This window comes from Macadamia integrifolia, chromosome 8 (genome assembly GCF_013358625.1).
Source record: "Macadamia integrifolia cultivar HAES 741 chromosome 8, SCU_Mint_v3, whole genome shotgun sequence".
NCBI classification, from domain to species: domain Eukaryota; kingdom Viridiplantae; phylum Streptophyta; class Magnoliopsida; order Proteales; family Proteaceae; genus Macadamia; species Macadamia integrifolia.
The window spans coordinates 22,577,411-22,588,372 of NC_056564.1; the positions used below are offsets into that span (position 1 = coordinate 22,577,411).

At 39.2% G+C, this 10,962-nt stretch overlaps 1 long non-coding RNA gene across 1 annotated transcript; it reads right to left on the reverse strand.

Moving 5' to 3' along the window:
* Positions 1-5,748: 5,748 nt before the first annotated feature.
* On the reverse strand, positions 5,749-7,735 carry LOC122086103. Its single transcript, XR_006142329.1, has 4 exons — positions 7,591-7,735; positions 7,354-7,448; positions 6,843-6,916; positions 5,749-5,985 (listed from the first exon to the last, which is right to left on the reverse strand). It is a non-coding gene; the product is annotated as an uncharacterized LOC122086103 (long non-coding RNA).
* Between the last annotated feature and the right edge of the window lie 3,227 nt (positions 7,736-10,962).

A 10,962-nucleotide genomic window follows, 5' to 3' on the forward strand; every position in this document is an offset into this window, starting at 1 on the left:
AAGTAAGTAGGCTCCTTCAGTAGTCTTCTCTCCCCGTCTCATTCCCTCTTCTGACTACCCTTTCTTTCTTAATTTTGGATTTTAATTTCAGTCATTACATTATTGTTATCCCATTCCCCTAAGGTTCTTGGCTAGTATATGTGTTGGTTTTGCCCCTCCTAGCCATAGAACCATCATTTTATTATTTTTATTTTAATTATCTTCCTTTCCCTAAAGCCAAGTAGAGTAACCCCTGTAAGAGTGACTCTTTGGTCAAGTAGGGAAACTCATATTATGATGCATCCCTCGGGCTAAGTAGAGAAACCTACTTGTGAGTCTCTCTATAGCTTTTCCCCTTTCTTTTACTTTATTTTTATTTCAGCATTTGTTTCCCTTCATTGCTTTTTAATTGCGTGGGGTGTTTATTTTCAATTATTTATTTATTTAATTTTAATTGCGTGGCTTACGTATTTAAATTCTTAGATGACGAATGGTTACGACGTTATTTTAGATACATATATTTAGGATGGTAATTAAAATTAGATCACAACTATTAATCGGTTCACTTTCGCATTATTAAAAGGAGTAAAAAAATAAAGTGGCTGCTCTCCCTGTGTTTGACCCGTAGCTACACTGATCCATACGCTTGCGGTTATATTTTAAAATCTCAAACACTTACCCTTAGCAAGTGGAGGGTGAGGTGGCCTAATAGCTGTGGGCGTCGTACTGGTATTCTGGAGAAAAGATGTAGTACCTGACCCACCAGCAGGTCAAAGAGGATAACCTGATGGCCTATAAGGCTACCTGTATGAAGGATAAAATCCGTATAATCCACAAAAATTCTTACTCAAGCCGCCCAAATCCGCATAAGGGTTTGCTCTCTTCCACATTCTAGGTGTAAGGGATGATTCACTTTTCAACTTGTCTTCAATGGTTTTGGCCTTCTGTACAATCAAGGCATAGTCGGTGAGATCTAATGCCTCAAGTATTGTGCCAATGGATACCTTCAATCCTTTCAGAAACTTCTTACCCTTTTCTTCAGTCGATTTTATGTGAGGGAGTGCAAAGTAGAATAGGGCCTCAAACTATTGCTGATAATCAAGGACAAAGTTGCTTCCTTGAGTCAAGGCCAAGAACTCTGCTTCCTTGTGGTCTCTAAAACTCCAAGGGTAGTAATTTGCTAAAAACAACTCCTTGAATTACTCTCATGTGGGTTCTGGGTGTGTAGCAAATAATATGGCTTTTGAGGCTTGCCACTAGGAGTTGGCCTCATTCTTAAACTGTAACCCCGCACAGATAATCTTTTGAGCATCAGTGCACTCAATCACTTCAAATATCTTCTCAATCTCTTGAATCCATCAGTCCAGTTCCAAAGGGTCACTTCCCACCTTAGTGAATGTAGGTGGTAGGTTCCTTTTGAATGACTCCACCACTCTTGTGGTATGGCCCACCGGTTGAAAATATGGTGCATATGCCGGATGGTACGGGTAAGGACATGGCATCATATATGGAAGTGTATCCTGAGGTAGTATGGGTGGTGTACCTCCAACTTATGCCCCAACACCAGGCCCTCCAATTGGACCTTCTGAAGGGTGATGCTAGGTAGGTTCCTTTTGAATGACTCCACTACCTGGGGAGGTTGACCTGGTAGTGCAGCATACCATTGTTGTTGCATAGCAGTCATAAATTCCTGCTGTTGCTGGAGAATCTGATTCGATTGTTGAATCAAGTTCTCAACATCACCTGGGGTAAGTACTGGTAGAGGATCAAGAAGTGTAGTCATGGGCAGATTCTTATGAGCCACATTCTGATCAATTGTCTCTTGAGGTTGTGGGTTAGATGTTTGCCCCGTAGGTTGAGGCCTCCTATTGATTGGTGGCCTACCAACAGGACAAGGACCTCGAGGTGCACCTTGAGCGACACCCTCGAATCTAGTGCGTACCATTGTTAAGTGTACCTGATATGCATGAAAATTTCATAGAGGTTAGTATTTGCAATTCATTAAACCATTGCTCAAATTCTTGCACGCAACCTTGTGCACTTACTCCCTAAAACAATCAAGAAAAAGTGCACATAATAATTCAAACTCCAAATTTGTATCTCATTATATGTGTCGGCCCAAATCTCCCCTATAAACTCATAATTCTTCAAAAATGACCTTCAAACCCACCAATGTAGGCCATGTAGGACCCACGGGTGGCATCGGGCACTCACTCCAAAACCAACGGGCTAAAGACCGGTGGGCATGACTAGTTGAACCCCACCGGTTTCATGCCCGCCAGAGTTACCCGAGAGCTGCGATTACAAGGGTTTAAATCCCTATTTTTTTCCCATTCTCTCTCCTTTCTCCTTCACTCCAACTCAGGCAGTTCTTGGGCAATTTTTGGGCATCCCCTATGGCTTAACTCGCCGAATTTACACAATGATCCATTCAAGTTGCGTTATCTCTCATTCAATCATCAAGATAAGTTCACAAACCCTCCTTTTTCTCTCTAGAAATCTGGGTTTCTCTCTTTGTGAGTGGAAAATCGTCAATGTGGTTGAAACTTTGGTTTTTTCCTTCGATTCTCTCTATGGAAAACAATTTACAAGCTAATGTAGAGCTTAGATTATGGTTTCCAAGTACTTTGATCCATAGAATGAAAACTTTGGAGCAATTTTCCCCTTTTTATGCCCTAACCATCTATTTTAGGGCTTCTACTGCTCATTTCTCTCCTGTATGTCAATCTAGCATTCCATTTGTGATTTTGGAGCATCCATAGTGTTTACTAATCATTCCATTGCATAGTTTGCCCAAATTTGGATGGCATGTTTGTTCTCAACCCTTATATAGACTTGCCCAAAAAGAGAGGGCAACACCATTAGAAAATTTTATACCTAGCCATTCTTGAATTCATTGCTTTCATTTGAATCATAATTCCTCAAGCATATTAGAATTATCAATAATTGTTTCTATTAAAATGTAAACCTTTCATTTGGCTAGGTTCCCAAATTTGAGATTTCCTACAAGCTTGGTATACTTGTTTGAAATCCTTCTATTTCTTATTCTGAACCCAATAGTGATATGATATCTCTTGTTTAATCTAGTATTGTATCTCGTGTTCTCTTGAAAGGATCTACTTATATTCTATATTCTTGGATTTATTCATGCATTAAGGCTACATCTCATTGGGATCACTGTATACCTCAATCACCACATGCATCATCTCATTAACCACTTTGCATCACTTGTGTTTACTTAGTGATTTCCATCACCTTAATCCTTCTTATTCATGATTGAATCACTTGGCCAGTATAGGTATCTGGGTTTGATAACTTGTAATATGCTATCTTAGATCACATTTCATAAAACTTTCTGCCATATGCTATCATAGCTCATTATATTCATTTCTTTGATTCCACTTCTACTATATATCTCAACTTGGTACTCCTTGTACTTTGACTTCTCATTTTATATCATGTGCTTATCCCTTTTCTTTGCATTTCCAGGATGGCACACGAAAAGGCAAGGAACCTGTCTATCCATCAAGGAAGAAGAAAACTTCCAAAGCCAAGAAGAATGAGGTGGGGTCTAGTTCTTCAGCCTCATCTCCATTTAGAGAATGGGAGGATCCTGAAGACCCATCCAACTATGATGAGATGGTCTTCTATAGTTTGAGAGCTGCATCCTTGTGGGGTACTTTCCACTCACTACCTATGATGTTGGAGAAGTAGATGATTGTGGAGCATTTCTCCCGTATTCACCTCTTAGAGAGGTTTTCCACACTTGGTTGGGAGTCTATCCTCAACATCAACCGACCATGCTGCAAGGGCTTAGTGAGAAAGTTCTATTGCAACCTTGAGGCTATAGAGGAGGAAGGGGAGTTTGCCATAATCAGTATGGTGAAGGGTGTGGAGATCATCCTGACTGTGGATCGATTGGCAGAGATTATGGGTATCTCCTCATAGGGCATCCACTACTACAATCCGCCTATGACCAGAGGCATAGGCCCACTGATAAGCCAGGACATGCAGGATCACATCTATGAGGTGATCAGTAGCTCACGTGTGAGACCTACATCCAAGTTAGCCTTTTCCCTTGTGGGCAGGGTATTTATCAGATTGGTGCAGTTCAAACTAGCTCTTAGGAGTGGTCATAGGAATCAGGTGGGTTTCATGGCAATCTACCTGGCTGCCTGCCTGCTGTCTGCCCTAGAGGGCAATGTACCTAGACTATGCCTTCCCTACTTCATGCTGAGGTCTATGCACCACCACACCATGCATCCAGAGGGTGCAAACCTACCTTATGGCAGAGCTCTCACTCGAATCTTCGAGCATTTTATAGTTGACCTTTCTGGGGAGGTGGAAACGGTCCCAAGGGACAAGTTCACTGAAAGGAACTTGAGGTAAATGAACTTATGCGCCTTGATGGTAGAGCCCCAGGTAGTTGAGGAGCAAGGGGAGGATGTGCCCATGGATGAGGATGAGCATGATAGAGATGATGAATATTATTTCCCGTACCAGGAGGAGGGCTCCTAGGGGCTATACGGACATGATGATATCATAAAGGAGGAGCTGCCATTGGATACTAGGGCAGCAGATCCAGCTTTCCCTGGAGTTGGGGGTTCCAGATCAGCTAGAGCTAGTGGCCCAGATATCCCTAGTGCTTCTGGCACATAAGCGTCAGCTCCCCCGCCTACTGGAGAGGCATCTATCCTACAGGACATACTATCAGAGTTGAGGACCTTGAGGGAAGGTCAGGCTGAGCTTAGAGGTCAGCTTGGAGAGAGTGTGGCCAGGGATCAGGAGCTTCTTAAGAGAGTGGATGAGAACATCAGTACAGAGCACCAGATGTGGAGACAGTTTGGAGAGATGGAGTTCAGGTTTCAGCGACTCACCTGGGAAATGTACCACTCTTCTAGGGTGACCTTTGCGGATGTCTGACGCATACAAAGGAGAGTGGTGCACCTTTATGATTGATTTACTCATTGGGACACGCGTCTCAGTATCGACTCTATGGTTCACATAGGAAATCCTTTTGATGTCTCTAGGGACAACTCTGACTAGTGATTTAGGTCAATGGCCTATTACCCTCTTCTAACATTTTACTTGTTATTTCTACTTGTGTACTTAGAATTTGAATTATGATTTTGATAGTAATCATAAATTTTTGAATGGTTTGCTTATATTAAGCTGCGTGGTTTGATGGCGGCCGTGTCGATCACCATATGTTATTATCATCTTATTTTTGTTGTCTATCAGGTTTCATATTGAAAAATTTTTGTTTTCTCATTTTACGCCGTTATGCTGTCGAAATGTTGTTAAAATTTTTGCTAACAAGTAAATTCAATTATGACAAATTAAAAAACTAGTTAACCAGAATTCATACTATCAATGCATGCATGCCATGAAATGCAAAGATTACAAATTTTACATTTAAATAAACTTTTTTTTTTAACTTTCATAAGGCTTTTATCTTCATCCACCCCAAACCTATTATAGTTTCTATGGGGTCTAAGCAGTATGTTGTAGGCAGGTAGAGCATCGCGCTCTTATACCATTGTTGTCACACCCCGCGCGCACAGAACCTAGCCGGTGACCGAGTTAACTCTGGTTAACTGACAAACCTGCCAGGATCAACAATGCAATAACTGCAATATAGCATACATCTACTAAACTAAGATAAGACCTATATTTTTAACGGAATACCTATTCATGATAATACCTGTAATTGTTTCCTAAATACTTGATACCCAAATTAAGTCATAAAAGTTATATACATTTGGGCCTGAAGGCATGATATATACACAAAAATATGACAATTTAAGCATCAAGTAATCAAAAGGGAATACATCAAAAAGAATAAAAAAAAAGAATTACTCAGGAGTCACTGGTACTATATAGCACAATCCACACACGTGCAATCGGCATCGTGCTCGAACTCATTAAGGACCCACCAGTCCTCAGAGAAAAACTCCACAGTGGAGCCCGGCTCCTGATCTCCAGGCAGGTAACCTGTAAAATCACCTAAAAAGAGTTGTGCACGTGGGATGAGCTCACTAGCCCAGTAAGTGAAAAGGAAGATCACACAAGGAAAACCACATAAATAGTCACAACACAAATGCGTCTATATGTACACAATTCATTTTAATCCTATTAGCCTAACAACATTACTAGGTCATAGGCTATGTGTTACTCACAACCATAGTATGTGTATGCCCCGAGTACGAGCCGTGGACCCCATCTCACGATACGCCCATAGGTTTATTGAAAAAGGCCCACCGTTAGTACTAGAATTTAAAATGCAAGCCAACTTCCGATAAATTTAAATGACAGAAAGTAAATGGGTGATTCCATCCGAAATAAAAACAGTACGATTGACCCTCTGAGTATACCACCGGGGTTACAGACTGTCCTAGCGATCAGCAGTGCGTACTCCTAACCGTTACAGGAGTTCGACAACTATAACCCGATGCTTCCCCCTAACAGTAACCCAACATGTAAACCCCTGTTGGGAAGGGTCGTAGCACAAAGGGATATATAAATCTTAGCCACATGTTTCTATATGAGCATAGTACGATTACACGATCACACCGCGTCCCATTCCACGAGCCACCATGTACTCCTTTTCAAGCCAACTACTATATCTAAATCTAGCATGCATATCATGTCCAAATGAGATTCTTCCATCACATACATCAAGATATAATGAATATTCAATCATAACACAAAGCATAGCATATAATATAAATGCAAATTCAATGCGTGATATGACATATGTGATGTCGAGTCACACACAAGTGACATGATGACATGGCTAGACTAACATATGTTAAATGATGCATAATATTCTAAAATTAAATCAGAGTCCACTCCCCACTTACATGTATATGTACACAGTGTTTGTACCCGGCACGTAAGAGATCCGATGTGTGGGTATATGTATAATGAGTGTAACCTATCATAAATATAATGTTTTATCATTTCACTATTTTGGAGTCAAAATCATCATATTTGAACACTAAAATCGGGTTTAGAATCATAAATGGGGGTTACCCATCAAATTTGGACTCATTCTGGGCATGCTGAAAAGACAAGTGGGCATGACTCAAAGACAGGCAGGCCTCGGAGCCCATCGGTTTCTTGCCCATCGGTTACACTAGAGCTTAGAAATTGAGTTCTGGGAACTCAAGTGGGCCAAAGACCCAAAGACATGTGGGCTTGGAACACCCCCCAGTCTTGAAACGAAATTTTCTCATCTTCTTCCCCATCTTCTCTTCGGTTTGGAGAACTTGTTTGGGTTGATCCGGTGACTCAAATCACTCATCTAAGGTTCAATTATGTATCCTCAACCTAGATCTAAGATCAAATCAGAAGAAAAATTGAGATTCTTACCTCTTTCTCAAGAACACCAATGAAACCCCAAATTTTACTTCTTTAGCTTAATAGCTTCAAATACTTTAGATCTTCACCAACACTCCTTTCAAATCCTTCAAAATCATTGTACACATCTTCCATTAGACCTTAGATTTTATTATCTAAGTATGATTAGCAAGATCCTTTCCAAAAAATCAAAAGAGGGTTTAAGAAAGGGGTTTTCCTAAGAGTCGGTGGAATGTGTACAATACCTACCTCAAATCGAAGATCCCAGTGAGTTGATCATTAATCCAGACTCAAAATACCAAGCCCAGCTCCGATGAAGCTTTACGGTCAATTTCCTTTCTTTTTTCTTCTTCTTCTTCTTCTTCTTCCTTTTCCTTTCTTCTTTCTTTCTCTCTCTTCTTTAATCTCCCACCAACCAACTATCATTAATGAGAGAAAAGACAATAAATGTCTCCTCTTTTATACCTGGGCCCCCAAAAATATCTTATAGTCATAGGTGGGTACATCTCAGGTGGGCATTCTTAGGTGGGTATATCTCAGGTGGGTATTCTCAAGTGGATATATCTCAGGTGAGTATATCATTCTAGTCAGCCCACTGTTAGTGTTCCACTTGGACTTCAATGGGGACAAACTCATACTTATAATTAAATTGCATAGGCACCCAAAATTACTAGCACGTACCCTTACTTCTTATACATGGCCTCGTGGTGTTTACAAGTGTAAGGCTTGGGTGCACATATTACATTTGGTACCCGCTCGGTCTTGTGGGGCCAACCCTAGTTCAATGGTACTTGCATCAATTCCCTCCGGTTCAGCCCCTACATGATCAAACTAAGTCAATACGGGTAATTAGACCGGGTTTAGAAAGTAGGGTATCACATGTTATCCACCTAGCTACTTGTCACATGGCAAATGTGCTGGTGTCAATGTTGTTGCTTTTTTCTTTTCTTTTTTTTTCTGCTTCTCAAGAATACTATACTTGTCAAGCATTAAAAGAAGTTACAAATTAAATATCTACCAAAAAATTATAAAATAGAGGAAGACCATGTAATTAAAAATATAAAAAATAATTAAACAAAATTTATATATTAGAAAAGATTAATTACTCAAGTTTCTTTCCAACTAACATCCATTCAGTATCATCATCAACATTTTTTCACATTAAACCTTCCTTAATTAATTTAAAGTGGTGCTGAGAATTTTAAACCTAATTATTTTTTCTAATAAAATTGTTAGATAGGGTTTCAAATTGGAATATGATTGTAAGATTTTTTTTTTTTTTTGGTCCAAGTGAACGTTCCTGGTCCATGGATATACCATCTCCGATCTCTCTCCTCATTTAATAGAAGCCATATCCACGGACCAAGGACGTTCACGTACATTCATGTATGTGAAGATTCACCACTCTCCAAAGAAGCCATAGAGTGAGCTTTAGTAATATTGTCGCAAGAAATAAGATGAACAAAGAAGACAGAAGTAAGAAGAGTAGTGATAACCGTAAACAATGAGACATTATTACCTCTGCGAAGAGAAGAGGAAGATGATGATAATGTTAAGATGGATATGCAGCAAAACTAGAAAGGTTAATGTAAGGATGAACATATTAGAATTGATTTGAGAGTTGCCTTGATTAATGACAAGCTCAAAAAAAAGTCATTTGAAGTGGTGTGGTCATGTTCAATATAGGCTCAATAAGGAGGAGTGATCTAATTCCAATTGAAGGAGCCAAAAGAGTTAACTAGGGATAAACATAAAATGACCATTGGAGAAGTACTGAGGAATGACATGCATATTTAGGTATTGTCCCAAGTATAATCTCAAATAGAGCCAATTGGAAGGTAAGGATCCATGTAGCTGACCTTATTTAGCTAAGATTTTAATGACTTGTTAGGTTGTGCCTCTTTTCTCTTCCTTTCATTTCTTTCCTTATTATATTTTGTGAATATATGTAACCAATCGTATGTGATTCCTCTGTAGTGCAGATATAAGGGTTAGAAACACCTTAATTTACGTGTCTAAAACCCTTAGATATATGCTACATGATGTAATGCGCTACAAAAGATCTTAATTCATAACCGAGCCTATTACGTTAGATCGATAAGACTGAATTTATTGATGTTGATCAAATAAGAAAACCAATCACAAAAATATCACCCAAGGATTAAAGTATCGGTATCGATCGCCGTATCGGTCGGCCAAAATTAAGATACGTATCGGAGAGTATCGTATCGTATCGGAGATACACTAAGATACGCTAAAGATACACACATAAATGGATAGGAAACATTTTTTTAAACACTTTTGCATAAAGAATTTGTTAAAAAAAACTATTGATAACATGTATTATGCATAAACACTAAATTGAGGGTATCGTACTAAGAATTCAAGGTCTGTAGTTGTCCTATAAATGTAAAATCCTTGTTTCCAACCTTGATTTCCACTTTAGTTAGAGAGAAATATGGCTGACAGCAACTTTGGAACAAAAACCCTTCAAAAAATCGTGTGTTTTCTGAAAAATTACCCATCTTGGCCATTATATGACCGATACTCACCGATACGTATCGATACTCACCGATACGTACCGATATATATCGATACTCACCAATACATATCGATACTCATCGATACCTACCGATATATATCGATACTCACCGATACGTGCCAATATATACCGATACGTACCGATCGATACATACCGATACGTACCAATACATACTAAAACGTATATTTTACCTCAATTTTATAATTTTCATAGTCGTATCGAGGCATATCGTATCGTATCGATGTGTATTGGTGGTGTATTGATGCATATCGGTATGTATTGTAGGATATATATCGATACGAAAGGATTTTAAAAATTTAATGTATCGTATCGATCTGTATCGTATCGATCGGCTAAATTTAAGATACGTATCGAAGGGTATCGTATCGGTATCGGAGATACTTAAAACCATGATATCACCCCTAAAAAGTTGATTGACAAATTGACAATAAGCAAAAACATGCAAGCACATGCAATAGACAAGTGCATCTATAATGCCAATGGTCTCCACTCACCTCCCAACCCCACCCCAACCCCCAACAAGGGCAGAAACACTGATTGACAGCGAGTGTTTTGGAACAACATTACAGTACCAAAGGAACAGCTTAATTTTAGAAAATAACTTAAGCTTCCAAATTAAATACCCAATTGAGTCAAATGAAACCCAATGATCGATCCAGATTTGTCCAATTAGAAATTAGATTTTTGTCACATCCATTAGCACTGTCTCCAAGCTAGATGCGCTGGCAGACATCTATCATCACGTCTTAAAACTCTCTCATGTTTTCCCATTTCCTTTATTTATTTTTATATTTTTGCCAGTCAGCGTCACCGGTCACCGATCACCAAATCACCGATCACCGTCCTAACGAGTCATGGAATTTTAAAATCCTCCAAATGTCAACTTCTCTCTCCCTCTCTCCACAATTCTCTATAGATATAAAAATAATATTCCAAATATATATTTTCCACCGGAAACCATGAACCCAAACGGTAATCCAATTCCAGGCTGTTCCCACTGTATTAATTAAAACTAGGTGGTTTTCCTTTTATAGGATATGAAGTTTTATTGATCAAGT